Genomic DNA, 18,044 nt, shown 5'->3' with positions numbered 1-18,044 from the left:
TGCAGTGTTGTGTAGGGATTAATCAGGGAGGGGGAGGTTGCAGTTTTGGGGAGGGATCAGTCAGGGAGGGGGAGATTACTGTGTTGGGTAGGGATTAGTCAGGGAGGGGGAGGTTGCAGTGTTGGGGAGGGATCAGTCAGGGGAGGGGGAGATTGCAGTGTTGTGTAGGGATGAATCAGGGAGGGGGAGGTTGCAGTGTTGGGGAGGGATCAGTCAGGGAGGGGGAGATTACAGTGTTGTGTAGGGATTAATCAGGGAGGGGGAGGTTGCAGTGTTGAGGAGGGATCAGTCAGGGAGGGGGAGATTGCAGTGTTGGGTAGGGATTAGTCAGGGAGGGGGAGATTGCAGTGTTGGGTAGGGATCATTCAGGGATTGGGGTGATTGCAGTGTTTGGTAGGGATTAGTCAGGGAGGGGGTGATTGCAGCGATGGGTAGGGATTAGTCAGGGAGGAGAGGTTCCAGTGTTGGGTAGGGGTCAGTCAGGGAGGGGGAGATAACAGTGTTGGGTAGGGATTAGTGGGGGGGGGGGAGGTTGCAGTTTTGGGTAGGGATCAGTCAGGGAGGGTGGATTACAGTGTTGAGTAGGGATCAGTCAGGGAGGGGGTGAGTACAGTGGGTAGGGATTAGTCAGGAAGGGGGAGGTTGCAGTGTTGTGTAGGGATCAGTCAGGGAGGGGGGTGAGTGCAGTGTTGTGTAGGGATCAGTCAGGGAGGGGGTGATTGCAGTGTTGTCTAGGGATCGGTCAGGGAGGGGGAGATTGCAGTATTGTGTAGGGATCAGTCAGGGGAGGGAGAGATTGTTGTGTTTGATAGGGATCAGTCAGGGAGGGGGGTGAATGCAGTGTTGTGTAGGGATCAGTCAGGGAGGGGGTGAGTGCAGTGTTGGGTAGGGATCAGTCAGGGAGGGGGAGATTGCAGTATTTTGTAGGGATCAGTCAGGGAGGGGGAGATTGCAGTGTTGGGTAGGGATCAGTCAGGGAGGGGGAGATTGCAGTGTTGTGCAGGGATCAGTCAGGGAGGGGGAGATTGCAGTATTTTGTAGGGATCAGTCAGGGAGGGGGAGATTGCAGTGTTGGGTAGGGATCAGTCAGGGAGGGGGAGATTGCAGTGTTGGGTAGGGATCAGTCAGGGAGGGGGAGATTGCAGTGTTGGGTAGGGATCAGTCAGGGAACGGGTGAGTGCAGTGTTGTGAAGGGATCAGTCAGGGAGGGGGTGAGTGCAGTGTTGGGTAGGGGTCAGTCAGGGAGAGGGTGATTGCAATGTTGGGTAGGGAACAGTCAGGGAGGGGGAGATTGCAGTGTTGGGTAGGAATCAGTCAGGGAGGGGGTGAGTGCAGTGTTGGGTAGAGATTAATCAGGGAGGGGGCGATTAAAGTGTTGTGTAGGGATCAGTCAGGGAGGGGGAGATTGCAGTGTTGTTTAGGGATCAGTCAGGGTGGGGGAGATTGCAGTGTTGGGTAGGGATCAGTCAGGGAGGGGGGATTGCAGTGTTGTTTAGGGATCAGTAAGGGAGGGTGTGAGTGCAGTGTTTGGTAGGGATCAGTAAGGGAGGGGGAGATTGCAGTGTTGGGTAGGGATCAGTCACGGAGGGGGAGATTACAGTGTTGTTTAGCGATAGAGGGAAATCAGGAGGGCAAAAAGGGGACATGAGATTGCTTTGGCAAATAGGTTTAAGGAGAATCCAAAATGTTTTTACAATTCCATAAAGGACAAAAGGGTCACTGAGGAGAGAATAAGGTCCCTCAAAGATCAAGACAGCCTGCACGTGGAGCTGCAGGAGATGGTGGACATACTGAACAAGTATTTCCTGTGGAGAAGGACCAGGAAGATATAGAATAGAATGATGCTTTGGGAAATAGATGATGTTATCTTGCAAAATATCCACATTACAGAGGAGGAGGTGGGAGAGATGTGAGCAAGAGAGAGTGGAGAGAGAGAGTGGGAGAGAGGGTGAGAGAGAGGGAGAGAGAGGGGTGAGAGAGAGGAATGAGAGATGGGTGAGAGAGAGGGGAGAAGGGGATTGAGGTGGGCGAGAGAGATGGGGGAGTGTGAGGGGTGAGAGAGTGGTGTGAGAGAGAGGGGTGAGACAGAGGTGTAAGACAGAGGGGTGGGAGAGGGGTGAGACAGAGGGGAGGGGGAGAGTGGCGAGCGAGAGAGAGGGGTGAGAGAGGGAGAGGAGAGAGGGTGAGGGAGGGGAGAGAGGGGGAGGGGGTGAACGGGGAGAGAGGGTGAGAGAGGGGGAGAGAGGGGGGAGTGAGAGAGGTGGAGTGAGAGAGGGGGAAGAGAGCACAAGAGGGTCAGAGAGAGGGGGAGAGAGAGAGAGGCCGGGAGAGAGAGAGGGTGAGAGAGAGATGGGTTGAGAGTGAGAGGGGGTGTGAGCGAGAGGGGGTGAGAGTGTGAGGGAGTGAGAGAGAGGGGTGAGAGAGAGAGAGAGGTGCAAGTGAGCGGGAGGGAGGGGACGGAAATGAGAGAGAGAGTCTGAGAGCGCGAAAGAGCGCACGAGAAGGAGAGAGAGAGAAAGAGAGAGAGAAAGAAAGATAGATAGATAGAGAGGGGGCAGAGCGTGATAGGGAGAGATAGAAGGAGAGCAAAAGACAGAGGGATGAGGGAGAGAGGGATGCGAGGGAGACAGAGAGTCGGGTGTGAGAGAGGGTTTGGGTGGAGAGTGAGTGAGGGGGAGAGAGAGAGAGTGAGAAAGAGAGAATACGAATGAGGGGGTGAGAGCGAGGGAGAGAGAGAGAGAGAGAGATGTCTCAGTGAGGACCAGTACAGAAGAGGTGAAAGCAGGACCCTCACAATGTGGTGGGAATGAAGCCTAGAATGTTGCTGTTCCTTGCCCAGCTCTGTATCTATGTCCTGTCTTCCGGGTATGAATACTGAAGGCCACAAATCTCTCCCTGTGCTATTTACTGTGAGTGATCTTATCGGCTGCAGGATTTATTGAAGGCTCCAGATCTCTCTCTCCACCTCTTTCTGGCTGACCAACCGTCTTTGATGTGGTTATGGATGAGACAGGAGTTATGAATTCGGCTGAGACAGGAACATCCTGAGTACCTACAGGAGACAGAGAAACAGACAGAATGGGAAATTAGACTGATGCAGTGAGGGTTACACATGGAGAATGACACTGAATCCCACAGAGACCTGGAAAATCCCAGTCTCCATCCCTGGCCTGAGCTGCTGCGTCTCTCTGGAATGGAGAATTCTGTTGGCTCAGGATCTGGAGTAGCTGCAAGAGCGAGAGAAGTTGACAGAGGCAGCAATTAGACCCACACAGTGAGGGATACCACATGGAGAGAGACTGAGTGATATCACCAGAGTGCAGCACGGTATCAGGATCACACAATGGTCATGATGAAAGGGTTGTGATTCATGGTGCACTGGGATGAGTACTCACTGACGGGTGAACTACTAGTGGGACAGGTGATGGCCTCGTGCTATTCTCCCCTGACTGTTCATCCAGATGTTAATGCCGGTGTCCAGTATAACCCATCTAACTGCTTAATATCCTTTCAGGAGGGAAATCTGTTATAGGCAGCGGGTCTGGCCTACACATGATCCAGACCCAGAGCGATGGGGTTGACTCTAAACTGCTCTCTGTAATGATCCAGCAAGGCACTCAGCTCAAGGGCAGCTCGGGGTGGGCATGCGATGCTGGCCAGCCAGAGACAGCAACATCCCATGAGTGAATTAAACACAACATTGCTGTGACCAGTGTCCTGGCCAATCATGTCGGTAGGTTTATGGACAGGACTTTAAGCTGACAGAGAGGATGCAGGGCCAGGGTTCAGGTGAAAGGAGCTTTCCAAATCCAAAGAGAAATGGCAATGTAGCTGAAGACAAGCAGAAAGGAACAGGAAGAGACAGAGTTTAACTGAAACTGTACATCAGTGAATTGGACTGTGACAAGAAATTGTGGAAAGAATCAATCGTAATGCACTTTTTTTGGACTGGCTAAAGTCTCTGCAATAAGGTCTCTGGTACAGAGATAAATGAGGTTTAGTGGTGACACTGTGAACAAAAGGTGGAGCATGAATATTCTATTGTCCACCTCCTTGAGGGATGTCAGGGAGTGCAGGATGGGTAACCCTGACAGTAATGGGTAACAAAGGCATTACAGAGAAAGCATTTGGTCTCAGATGATGAAGCTGAATCAGCCTGAATGCAGATTCTGGGTAACATGTGTCAAAAACACAAGCAGGAGAAAAGTTTAGAGGCTGCCGAACAGCATTTCATTGCTCAACCATGTTACACATTCCAATGAATTCCTGTGTAATGCAAAGGCACTGTGACCATTTTGGGAGACTTCAGTCTTTGTATAATCTGGGACAGTCACATTGGCAAAAGTGATGTTATCGGAACTCCTCTTTGAATGTTTCTGTCAGTGTTTGTTTGAATAACACGTTGTGCAAACGGCCAGGAACGTGACTATCTCAGATCGACCGTTGGGTGATGATGCTGAGGGAAGGAGTAATGTCACACTAAGATATCCTCTGGGAAATTGCAGTATAGTGGAATTCAGTGAGATGATGGATTTTTAAAGTGACCATGAAGCCCACCCTGCAATCACAACCAAAGCCATTGACATGTGTTTGAGAGGAGAACTGACCAAGGTAAACAGGGGAAACAGTGAAGTGTATGGCTGGTAATGGACAGTGGAAAACATTTACAGTCATAGAGAGGTACAGCACAGAAACAGGGCCTCCGGTCCAACTCATCCACGCCACCCACATATCCTAACATAATCTCGTCACATTTGCCAGCATTTGGCCCGAATCCCTCTCAACCCTTCCTGTTCGTATACCCATCCAGATGCTTTTTAAATGCAGTTACTCTACCAGTCTCCACCACTTCATCTGGCAGTTCATTCCATACACACATCACCCTCCACATCAAAATGTTATCCCTTATGTTCCTTTTATATCTTTCACCTCTCACCCTCAACTTCGGCCCTCCAGTTCTGGACCACCCCACCCCAAGGAAAAGACCTTGTCTGTTAAACCTAACCATGCCTCTCATGGATTTATAAACCTCCATATGGGTTACCCCTCAGCCTCAGACATTCCAGGGAAAACAGCCCCAGCCCATTTAACCTCTCCCTTTAGCTCAAATCCTCCAATCCTGTCAGCATCTTTGTAAATCTTTTCTGAACCCTTTCAATTTACACAATATCCTTCCGATAGGGAGGAAACAAGAATTGCACGCAATATTCCAACAGTTGCTTATCCAATGTCCTGTTTTGCCACAACATGACCTCCCAACTCATCTACTCAATGCCCTGATCAGTAAACGCAAGCATGCCAAACACCTTCTTCATAGAACATAGAACATAGAAGAATACAGCGCAGTACAGGCCCTTGGGCCCTCGATGTTGCGCCGATCCAAGCCCACCTAAACTACACTAACTCACTATCCTCCATATACCTATCCAATGCCCTCTTAAATGCCCATAAAGAGGGAGAGTCCACCACTGTTACTGGCAGGGCATTCCATGAACTAACGACTCGCTGAGTGAAGAACCTACCCCTAACATCAGTCCTATATCTACCCCCCCTTAATTTAAAGCTATGCCCCCTTGTAATACCCGACTCCATACGCGGGAAAAGGTTCATACTGTCTACCCTATCTAACCCCCTAATCATCTTGTACACCTCAATCAAGTCACCCCTAAACCTTCTTTTCTCGAGTGAAAACAGCCCCAAGTGCCTCAGTCTTTCCTCATACGATTTTCCTTCCATACCAGGCAACATCCTGGTAAACCTCCTCTGCACGCGTTCCAATGCCTCCACATCCTTCCAATAGTATGGCGACCAAAACTGCACACAATATTCCAGATGCGGCCGTACCAGAGTCTTATACAACTGCATCATGACCTCAGGACTCCGGAACTCAATTCCTCTACCAATAACAGCCAGGATTGGTAGAGGAATTGAGTTCCGGAGTCCTGAGGTCATGATGCAGTTGTATAAGACTCACTATCCTATCGACCCACAATTCTCCTTTCAAGGAACAATGAACCTGCTCTCCAAGGTCTCTTTGTTCAGAAACACTCCCTGGGACCTTAACATTAAGTGTATAAATCCTGCGAAGAGTTGCTTTGCCAAAATGCAGCACCACCCATTTATCTGAATTAAGCTCCATCTGCCATTCCTCAGCCCATTAGCCCATCAGTTCACCATCCCGTTGTAATGTGAAGTAACATTCTTCACTATCCACTACACCTCCAATTTTGGTGTCATCTGCAAACTTACTAACTATACCTGCTATGTTCACATCCAAATCATTTATATAATTAATGGAAAGTAGTGGACCCAGCACCGATCCTTGTGGCACTCCACTGGTCACAGGTCTCCAGTCTGAAAAACAACCCTCCACAACCATCCTCTGTCGTCAACCTTCGTGCCAGTTCTGTATCCAAATGGCTGGTTTTCCCTGTATTCCATGAGATCTATCCTTGCTGTCCAAGCTCCCATGTGGATACATTTCGAATACCTTACTGAAGTCCATATCACTCACACCCACCCTCTGCCCTCATCAATCCTTTTGTTACTTCTTCAAAAAACGCAATATCTTGAAACATGATTTCCCACGTACAAAGCAATGCTGACTATCCCCAATTAGACATTGCCTTTCTAAACACATGTAATTCCTGTCCCTCATGTATCCGTCTTTCAACGTGCCCATGACTGACGTCAGGCGAACCAGTCTGTAGTTCGCTGGCTTGTCCTGACCCCCGTCTTAAACAGTAGCACCACGTTAGCTCAACCTCCGGTCATCTGGTACCTCACCTGTGTCTATCGATGATACAAATATTTCAGTACGGGGCACAGCAATCACTTCTCTAGCATCCCACAGATGAAGGGCTTTTGCCCGAAACGTCGATTTTGCCTGTCCTCGGATGCTGCCTGAATTGCTCTGCTCTTCCAGCACCACTAATCCAGAATCTGGTTTCCAGCATCTGCAGTCATTGTTTTTACTCTCTCTCTCTCTCACTCCCACTCTCTCATCCCCCTCTCTTTCACCCCTCTGTCTCTCGCCCTCTCTTTCTCTCTCCCCATCCTCTCTCTCCCCCCTCCCTCACCCTCTCTCTCTTTCACCCCATCTCTCACACACTCCCTCTCTCTCGCCCCCTGTCTCTCTCGCCGTCTCTCTCTCATCCCACCTCTCTCGCTCCCTCTCTCTCCCCCTCACTCTCTCCCTCCTCTCTCTCCCCCTCTATCTCTCCCCCTGTCTCTCAGCCCCTCTCTCTCTCACCCCCTCACTACCTCACCCCGTCACTGTCTCTCACCCTCTCTCTCTCACCGCCTCACTCTTAACACTCTCTCTCAATCATCCCCCTCTCTCTCACCCCTCTCCCTCTCTCACCACTCTCCCTCTCTCACCCTCTCTCTCACCCCCTCTCTCTCACCCCCTCTCTCTCACTCCCTCTCTCTCACCACCTGTCTGTCTCAACTTGTCTCTCTCCCACCCCTCTCTATATCTCACCCCTGTCTGTCTCACCTACCCTCTCTCTCATATCCTTCTCTCTCACTGCCTCCCTCGCAACACCCTCTCTCACTCACCCCCTCTCACTCTCACACCCCCTCTCTCACACCTCTCTCTCTCTCCCGTTCTCTCTATCTCACTTCACTATCTCACTCACCCCTCTCTCTCAACCCTCTCTCATCCCTCTATCTCTCCCTCTCACCCTCTCTCTCTCTCTCCCCGTCTCTCTATCACCCCTCTCTCTCTTTCACCCGACTCTCTCTCTCACTCCCTCTCTGTCTCTCGTCCCTCTCTCTCTCACACCTCTCTCTCTCCCATCTCTCTCTCTCACCCCCTCTCTCACCCCTCTCTCACACCCTCTCTCTCTCTCATCCCCCTCTCTCCCACCTCTCTCTCCCTCACCCGAATCACTCTCACTCCCTCTCTGTCTCTCATCCCTCTCTCTCTCTCTCTTTCAACCCACCTCTCACACGCTCCCTCTCTCTCGCCCCCTCGCTCTCATCACGCTCTCTCTCACCCCTCTCTCTCACCTCTCTCTCTCACCCCTCTCTCTCTCACCCTCTCTCTTTCACCCCCTCTCTCACACACCCCCTCACTCTCGCCCCCTTTCTCTCCCACCCCACTCTCTCTCACCCCCTCACTCTCTCACCCCTCTCTATCTGACCCCTCTCTCACCCCATGCTCTCGCTCACCCCTCTCTCTCACACCCCTCTCTCACCCTCTCTCTCTTTCACCCCGTCTCTCACACACTCCGTCTCTCTCGCCCCTGTCTGTTTCGCCCCCTTTCTCTCTCGCCTCTTCTCTCTCTCGCCTCTCTCTCTCACCCCCTCACACTCTCCACCCTCTCTCTCTCTCCCCTCTCTCTTCCCCCTCTATCTCTCCCCATGTCTCTCACCCCTGACTCTCTCACCGCATCAATCTCTCTCCCCCTCTCTCCCTCACCACTCTCTCTCTCTCTCACTCCCACTCTCTCATCCCTCTCTCTCTCACCCCTCTGTCTCTCACCCTCTCTTTCTCTCTCCCCATCCTCTCTCTCTCCCCTCTCCCTCACCCTCTCTCTCTTTCACCCCGTCTCTCACACACTCCCTCTCTCTCGCCCCCTGTCTCTCTCGCCGTCTCTCTCTCACCCCACCTCTCTCGCTCCCTCTCTCTCCCCCTCACTCTCTTCCTCCTCTCTCTCCCCCTCTATCTCTCCCCCTGTCTCTCAGCCCCTCTCTCTCTCACCCCCTCACTACCTCACCCCGTCACTGTCTCTCACCCTCTCTCTCACCGCCTCGCTCTTAACACTCTCTCTCAATCATCCCCCTCTCTCTCACCCCTTTCCCTCTCTCACCACTCTCCCTCTCTCACCCTCTCTCTCACCCCCTCTCTCTCACCCCTCTCTATCTCACCCCTCTCTCTCTCTCACCCTCTCTCACTCACCCTCTCTCTCTCACCCCTCTCTCTCCCACCCCACTCTCTCTCACCCCCTCACTCTCTCATCCCTCTGTATCTCACCCCTCTCTCTCTCTCACCCTCTCTCACTCACCCTCTCTCTCTTTCACTCCCCTCTCTCAAATACTCCCTCTCTCTCAACCTTCTCTCTCACCCCATGCTCTCGCTCTCCCCTCTCTTGCCCTCTCTCTCTTTCACCTTCTTCTCTCACACACTCCCTCTCTCTCACCCCAGTCTCTCTCGCCCCCTCTCTTTCTAGCCCCTCTCTCTCTCCCCCTCACTCTCTCCATACTCTCTCTCTCCCCCCTCTCTCCCCTCTATCTCTCCCCTTGTCTCTCACCTCCTCTGTCTCACACCCCCCTCTCTCAACCCCTCTCTCTCACCCCCTATCTGTCTCACCTCCTCTCTCTCACCCCCTCTCTCTCTTTCACCACCTCTCTCTCAACACACTCTCTCACTCATCACCTCGTTCTCTCACCTGTTTCTCACACACGTCTATCTCCCCCTCTCTCTCACCCCTCTCTCTCTGCCCTCTCTCTCACCCACTGTCTCTCACCCACTGTCTCTCACGCTCTTAGTCTCTCTCTCTTAGCTGGAAATGTGTTGCTGGAAAAGCGCAGCAGGTCGGGCAGCATCCAGGGAACAGGAGAATCGACGTTTCGGGCATAAGCCCTTCTTCAGGAATCATTCCTGAAGAAGGGCTTATGCCCAAAACGTCGATTCTCCTGTTCCCTGGATGCTGCCCGACCTGCTGCGCTTTTCCAGCAACACATTTCCAGCTCTGATCACCAGCATTTGCAGACCTCACTTTCTCCTCAAAGGTCTCTCTCTCTTACCCCTATCTCTCACACCCACTCTTATAACCTCTCCCTGTCACACCCATCTCGCTCTCACCCCCTCTCTGCCTCACCCCTCCATCTCTCGCCCCCTTTCTCTCTGTCTCACGCCCCTCTCTCTCTCCCCTCTCTTTTTCACACCTCTCTCTCACCCACTCTCTCTCCGCCTCTGACTCTCACCCCTCTCTGTCTCTCACCCGTCTCTCTCACGCCCCTTCTCGTTCACCCATCTCCCTCTCACTCCTCTCTCTCACCTCTCTCTCTCTCACACCCCTCGCTCTCACCACACTCTCTCTTTCACCACCCCTCTCACATGCTCCATCTCTCTCGCACACCCCTCTCTCACCCCGTCTTTCTCTTCCCCCCTCTCTAACAGCTCTCTCCCTCTCACTCATCCCTAATGTTTAACCACTCTCTTTCTTACACTCCTCCCTCTCTCTCTCACCACTCTCTCAGCACTCTATTAATCTCACTTCTCTCTCTCTTACACCACTCTCTCTCTCCACTTCTCTCTCTACCCCTCTCTCAACCAACTCTCTCACCACTCTCTCTTACATCCCGATCTCTCACCCCTCTCTCAACCCCCTCTCTTTCACACATCTCTCCCTCTCTCTCACACACCTCTCTCTCTCTCATACACCCCTCTCTCTTACCCCTCTCTCTCTCAACCCGTCTATCTCTCACCCTGCTCTCTCTTACCCTCTCTCTCTGCCATCTCTCTCTGTCACCACTCTCTCGCACCCCTCTCTCTCACCCATCTCTCTCTTAGCCTTCACTCACCCCTGCCTCTCAACTCTCTCTTTCTTACCTCTCCCTCTCACACCCCCTCTCTCTCACACCGTGTCTGTCTCACCTCCTCTCTCTCCCAACTCCTCTCTCTCTCACCCCCTCTCTCTCAACCCCTGTCTGTCTCACCTCCTGTCTCTCACCCCCCCCTCTCACCCCCTCTCTCTCAACTCCTGTCTGTCTCAGCTCCTCTCTCTCACCCCCTCTCTCTCTCACCGCCTCTCTCAAACCCTCTCTCACTCAACCCCTCTCTTTCTCACTCCTCTCCCTCTCTCACCCCTCTCTCTCACCCACTCTCTCACCCGTCTCTCTCACCCCTGTCTGTCTCACCTCCTCTCTCTCACCGATCTCTCTCTCTCACACACGTGCCTTCTCTCTCACCCATCTCTCCCTCACCCCTCTCTCTCACCCTCTCTCTCTCACACCCCCCTCTATCTCTCAACCGTCTCTCTCACCTCTCTCTCTCACCCTCTTTCTCTCGCACTCACCCTTCTGTCACTTACCACACTACCTCAGAAAGTGCTCCCTCAGTACCTCAGACCGTTCTCCCTGAGTATCTCAGAAAGTGCTCCCTCAATACCTCATATAGTGCTTCCTCACTAAATGATCCCTCACTACCTCAGACAGTGCTCCTTCAATACCTCAGATAATTCTCCCTCAGTACCTCAGATACTACTCCCTTAATACCTCAGAAAGTGCTCCCTCAATAGCTCAGATATTTCTACCTCAGTAACCTCAAATAATGCTCCCTGAATTCCTCAGATAGTGCTCCCTCAATACGTCAGACAGTGCTTCCTCAAGTCCTCAGAAAGTGCTCCCACAGTACCTCAGAAAGTGCTCCCTCAATACCTCAGATAGTACTCCCTCAGTACCTCACATAGTGCTTCCTCAATTCCTCAGAAAGTACTCCCTCAATAGCTCAGATAATTCTCCCTCAGTACCTCAGATAATGCTCCCTTAATTCCTCAGATAGTGCTCCCTCAATACCTCAGAAAGTGCTTCCTCAAAACCTTAGAAAGTGCTCCTTCAGTACTTCAGAAAGTGCTCCCTCAGTACCTCAGACAGTTCTCCCTGAGTATCTCAGAAAGTGCTCCTTCAATACCTCAGATAGTTCTCCCTCAGTACCTCAGATACAACTCCCTTAATACCTCAGAAAGTGCTCCCTCAATAGCTCAGATATTTCTCCCTCAGTACCTCAGATAGTTCTCCCTCAGTACCTCAGATAATACTCCCTTAATACCTCAGAAAGTGCTCCCTCAATAGCTCAGATATTTCTCCTCAGTACCACAGATAATGCTCCCTGAATTCCTCAGATAGTGCTCCGTCAATACAACAGAAAGTGCTTCCTCAATACCTCAGAAAGTGCTTCTTCAGTACCTCAGATAGTGTTTCCTCAGTACCTCAGAAAGTGCTCCCTCAATATCTCAGAAAGTGCTTCTTCAGTACCTCAGATAGTTCTCCTTCAGTACCTCAGAAAGTGCTCCCTCAATACCTCAGAAAGTGCTCCCTCAGTACCTCAGATAGTTCTCCTTCAGTACCTCAGAAAGTGCTCCCTCAATACCTCAGAAAGTGCTCCCTCAGTACCTCAGATAGTTCTCCCTCAATACCTCAGAAAGTGCTCCCTCAATACCTCAGAAAGTGCTTCCTCAATACGTCAGAAAGTGCACCCTCAGTACCTCAGATAGTTCTCCCTCAATACCTCAGAACGTACTCCCTCAATACCGCAGAAAGTGCTCCCTCATTTCCAAAGAAAGCATCACTTTGTTGTGTTTAACCCCCAAAGCCCTTCAGACAGTAGCTCCACAAAGCATTCACATCCTCAACACTTCAGGGCTCAGCCCAGCTCCCCCCTCAGACTATGTTCAAACTCCTTCAGACTGTAAGGACCCACATCCACCCCTGTCCAAGATTGGAGTCCAGGTCCCCAGAACATTACTTGTCTCTCTGGATTAAGTTTAGAATTCCTACAGTGTAGAAGCAAGCCATTACAACTATTGGCTCCACACTGACTGTCTGAACAGCATGCCATCCAGACTCACATCCTCTACTCTATCCCTCTGATGCTGCATTCCCATGGCAGCTTTGGGCGGTGGGAGGAAACTGGAGCACACGGAGGAAACCCGCACAGATACAGAGAGAATGTGTAAACTCCACATAGACAGTCACCGGGAGTTAGAATCAAACTACTGGGGCACCGTGCAGTCCTCTCTCCTTGGATGCCATCTCATCTAACCTTTTACTAAGTCAGTCTCCCATGTGAAACCTTCTCATCTGTTTCCTTGGTCATCCCTTCAAAAGCTCTATCAAGTTGGGCACATCATTTCCACAAACAAAGCCAAGCTGACCATCCCTAATCAATTCTTGCTTTTCCAAATGTATGTAAGTTGTCTCTCAGAATGCCCTCCAACAGCTTACCCACCACTGCCATCAGGCTCACAGCTCCATAGTTCAATGGCTGTTCCTTGCGGCCTTACTTCAATAATGGCCCATCATTAATCACCCTCCAATCTTCAGGCACCTCACCCGTTGTCACTGATCGGTCCATCTGACAAGGCCATCTCCATCCTTCTGTAACCTAAGGCTATCCTCCTCAGTATCTATCACCCCACCAATCCCCATATCATTCATGACCCCAATTATTAAACCTCCACCATTCAAACCTAAATCTTTTCTAACAACCACATCAGCAAGACCCCAGCAGTGAGACATGAACAGACAGAGATTTCTAACTGGGCCATCACTGTCTGCTTCCTGCCACTCAGCATTCTGCGCCAAATACCTTGGATCTTGAGTTTTTATGTTCACTATCAGTTTCCAGTATCGGTCCTGATAAAAGCCTTACTGACCTCCAAGCAGACGACAGGAAAGCATTGCCCTTATTTACACACCTGGTCACCTCCTTAAAAAGTGCAATCCCATTGGTCAAACTTGAGCTCCCCTTAACACAACCATTCTGACTGTTCTTCATGAACTCCAGTCTCTGTAAATGCTGATTAATTCTATCTCCAAAAAATGCTTCCAACAGACGTCCCACCCACGGTATTAGCCTGACTGGCCTGTAGCTGCCTGGTATATCCCATGTTCCTTCTTGAATAACAGTACCACATGGTCAGTCCGACGGCACCTCTCCTGTGGCCAGAGGGGATTTGAAAATGTTTGCAAGTGTATCTGTTACTTCCTCCATCACCTCATTCAGTAAAATGAGATACATTTCCACCGTCTTTGGAGATTTATTGGGTTGTAGGCAGGCCAGACCACTCAGAACCATATCTCCCTCTCTCTCTCTCTCTCTCTCTCTGTCTCTCTGTCTCTCTCTCTCTCTCTCTCTCTATGCTAATTCATTTAATTGTATCACAGAGCATCTTCACGATTTCATACCAACCCTGTCCCAATGAGCATTGACAAAATACGTCCATTCACTGTAGCCTCTGGGTCCATGCACAAATTCTCACTGTGTTCCACAACCTACTCTTTCTCTCATTATCAATTCACCCTTAATGTCACTGTAAAGCCCTTTCAGATTTTTATTTCCTCTCTTAACACTCCTCGCTCCCAGGCAAATAGCCTGCAATGAGATTCGGAGGAGTGTGGGATCTCATTCTGGATGTGGATTAGCATTGGGAAGCTCAGATTTAAGGAACATACAACTGTTCTGAGTGTGGGGCAGTGGGATTCATTTGGGATGAGCACACGGAAGCTGAGGAACAAACCTCAGCCCTGCAGCATGAAAATATCCATTTGAGCTGGCAGGTCAGGCACGCGAAATGAAAAATTGATCCCTGGGAAAAGTGGGTGGTAACCAAATGAAGACTGTCTGTTTGAACACAGTCTCTGGAACCTGGACGTGGGAATCACTGCTGAGCAGGGTATGTAGGAAGCAGAGGCAGAAATGTACTGAACAATTTCAGATATTCCTCTTCGACCACAAGACATGGGAGAAGAAATTAGGCCATTCAGCCCATCCGATAGTGTGGCACTCACTCAGTACTGACTCTCTTACAATGCAGGTATCCCCCAGACTGATCCTCTAATAGTGCAGCACTCCCTCAGTAATGCTACTCTGACAGTGTGGCACTCCCTCAGTACTGACCCTCTGACAGTGCAGCGCTCTCTCATTACTGACAGTCTGACAGTGCAGCACTCCCTCAGTACTGACCCTCTGACAGTGCAGCACTCCCTCAGTTCTGATCCTCTGACAGTGCAGCACTCCCTCAGTACTGACCCTAAGACAGTGCAGCACTCCCTCAGTACTGACCCTCTGACAGTGCAGCACTCCATCAGTACTGACCCTCTGACAGTGCAGCACTTCCTCAGTATTGACCCTCTGACAGTGCAGCACTCACTCAGTACTGACCCTCTGACAGTGCAGCAGTCCCTCAGTACTGACCTTCTGGCAGTGCGGCACTCCCTCAGTGTTGACGCTCTGACAGTGTGACACTCCCTCAGTACTGACCCTCTGACAGTGCAGCACTCCCTCAGTACAGACCCTCTGATAGTGCAGCACTCCCTCAGTACCGACCCTCTGACAGTGCAGCACTCCCTCAGTACTGACCCTCTGACAGTGCAGCACTCCCTCAGTACTGACCCTCTGACTGTGCAGCACTCCCTCAGTACTGACCCTAAGACAGTGCAGCACTCCCTCAGTACTGACACTCTGACAGTGCAGCACTCCCTCAGTACTGACCCTCTGACAGAGCAGCACTCCCTCAGTACTGACACTTTGACAGAGCAGCTCTCCCTCAGTACTGACCCTCTGACAGTGCAGCATTCCCTCAGTACTGACCCTCTGACAGTGCAGCACTCCCTCAGTACTGACGCTCTGACAGTGCATCACTCCCTCAGTACTGACCCTCTGACAGTACGGCACTCCCTCAGTACTGACCCTCTGACAGTGCAGCACTCCCTCAGTACTGACCCTCTTACAGTGCGGCACTCCCTCAGTACTGACCCTAAGACAGTGCAGCACTCCCTATGTACTGACCCTCTGACAGTGCAGCACTCCCTCAGTATTGACCCTCTGACAGTGCAGCACTCCCTCAGTACTGACCGTTGACAGTACACTGCTCACTCAGTCCTGACCCTCTGACAGTACAGCGCTCCCCAGTACTGACCCTCTGAAAGTTTTGCATTCCCTGAGGAGTGAACCTCTCACAGTGCGACACTTCTTCACAGTGCGACACTGAACTCTGACTGTACTGATGCTCCAACAGTACAGCTTTCCCTCAGCACTGACCAACACAACAGGGCAGCACTCCCTCAGCACTGACCCTCCGACAGTGTGGCACGTCCCTGACACTCTGACAGGGCTGTATTTCCTCGGGCCTGCCCCTCGACAATGCACACTCCCTTAGTACTGGCCCTCTGATAATGCAGCATTCCCTCAGTACTGACGCTCCGACCGAGCAGAACTCCCTCGGTGCGTAGCACTGTCTCGATTCTACACCTCTGACAGTGCAGCAATGCCTCAGTATTGACCCTCTGACAGTGCAGCACTCGGTCAGTACTGACCCTCTGACAGTGCAGCACTCCCTCAGCACTGACCAACACAGCAGGGTAGCACTCCCTCAGCACTGACCCTCCGACAGTGTGGCATGTCCCTGACACTCTGACAGGGCTATATTTCCTCGGGCCTGCTCCTCGACAATGCACATTCCCTTAGTACTGGCCCTCTGATAACGCAGCATTCCCTCAGTACTGACGCTCCGACCGAGCAGACCTCCCTCGGTGCGTGGCACTGTCTCGATTCTGCACCTCTGATAGTGCAGCAATGCCTCAGTTTTGACCCTCTGAGAGTGCAGCACTCGGTCAGTACTGACCCTCTGATACTGCAGCAATGCCTCAGTATTGACCCTCTGACAATGCAGCACTCGGTCAGTACTGACCCTCTGACAGTGCAGCACTCCCTCAGTACTGACCCTCTGACAGTGCAGCACTCCCTCAGTACTGACCCTCTGACAGAGCAGCTCTCCCTCAGCACTGCTCCTTTGACACTGCAGCACTCCATCAGAAATGATGCTCTGACACAACAGATTTCCCTCAGTACTGACTCCATGACTCTGCAGCACTCTCTTTGTACTGATAATTCTACAGTGCAGCACTCCCTCAGTATTGACCCTCTGACAGTCCGGCAATCCCTTCGTACTGACCATCTGACAGTGCAGCACTCCCTCATTACTGACCTTCTGACAGCGCAGCAGTCCATCAGTACTGAGACTCAGACAGTGCAGCACTCCCTCAGTACTGCCCTCTGACAGTGCAGCACTCCCTCGCTATTGACCCTCTAACTGTGCAGCACTCCCTCAGTACTGACTGTCTGACAATGCAGCACTCCCTCAGCACTGACCTTCTGACAGTGCAGCACTCCCTCAGTACTGACTGTCTGACAATGCAGCACTCCCTCAGCACTGACCCTCTGACAGTGCAACATTCCCACAGTACTGACACTCTGACAGTGTAGTGCTCCCTCAGTACTAACCCTCTGACAGTGCAGCACTCCCTCAGTACTGACCTTCTGACAGCGCAGCACTCCCTCAGTACTGACGCTTTGGCAGTCCATCACTCTCTCAGTACTGACCCTCTGGCAATGCAGCAGTCCCTCAGTACTGACTGTCCGACACATAGCGCGACGCTCCCTCAGTACTGGCCCCCTCACATCACGGTGATCCCTCAGTACTCACCCCCTCAGAGTACCGTGCTCCCTCAGTTCTATCCCTTTCACAGTGCAGCGCTCCCTCAGTAGTAACCCTCTCACAGTGTGACATTCTGACAGCATGGCCATCCATTAGCACTGACCGTCAGAGAGTGTGGACTTCATCATTACTGACTCTCTCACTGCACAGCAATCCCTCCGTCCTGACTGTCTGACAATGCTGCTTTCCCTCCACACTGACCCTCTGACAATGCTGCACTCCCTCAATACTGACCCTCTGACAATGCAGCACTCCCTCCACACTGACCCTCTGACAATGCTGCACTTCCTCCACACTGATCCTCTGACAATGCTGCACTTCCTCCATACTGACCCTCTGACAATGCAGCACTCCCTCCACACTGACCCTCTGACAATGCTGCTCTCCCTCCACACTGATCCTCTGACAATGCTGCACTTCCTCCATACTGACCCTCTGACAATGCTGCACTCCCTCCGTACTGACCCTCTGACAATGCAGCAGTCCCTCCACACTAATCCTCTGATAGTAATGCACTCTCTCAGTCCTGGCCCTCTGACAGTTTGGCCCAATCTCAGGATAAAAACTCTGACAGTACAGCACTCCGTCAGAATGACACTCTGATAGCACAACACTCCCTCAGTACTAACTTATTGACAGTATAACACTCCCTCAGTACTGACTGTCTGACAGTGTAGCACTCCCTCAGTGCTGACCCTCTGACAGCGCCGCAATCCCTCAGTACTCTCACTCTGTCAGTGCCGCACTCCCTCAGTACTGACCCTCTGACAGTGCAGCGCTCCCTCAGTACTGACCATCTGACAGGGCTGCAATCAC

This window comes from Chiloscyllium plagiosum, unplaced genomic scaffold (assembly GCF_037043375.1).
Source record: "Chiloscyllium plagiosum isolate Xiang-an unplaced genomic scaffold, Cpla_swu_hap1 HiC_scaffold_42, whole genome shotgun sequence".
Classification (NCBI taxonomy): Eukaryota; Metazoa; Chordata; class Chondrichthyes; order Orectolobiformes; family Hemiscylliidae; genus Chiloscyllium; species Chiloscyllium plagiosum.
Note: the sequence above shows the minus strand (reverse complement) of the source record.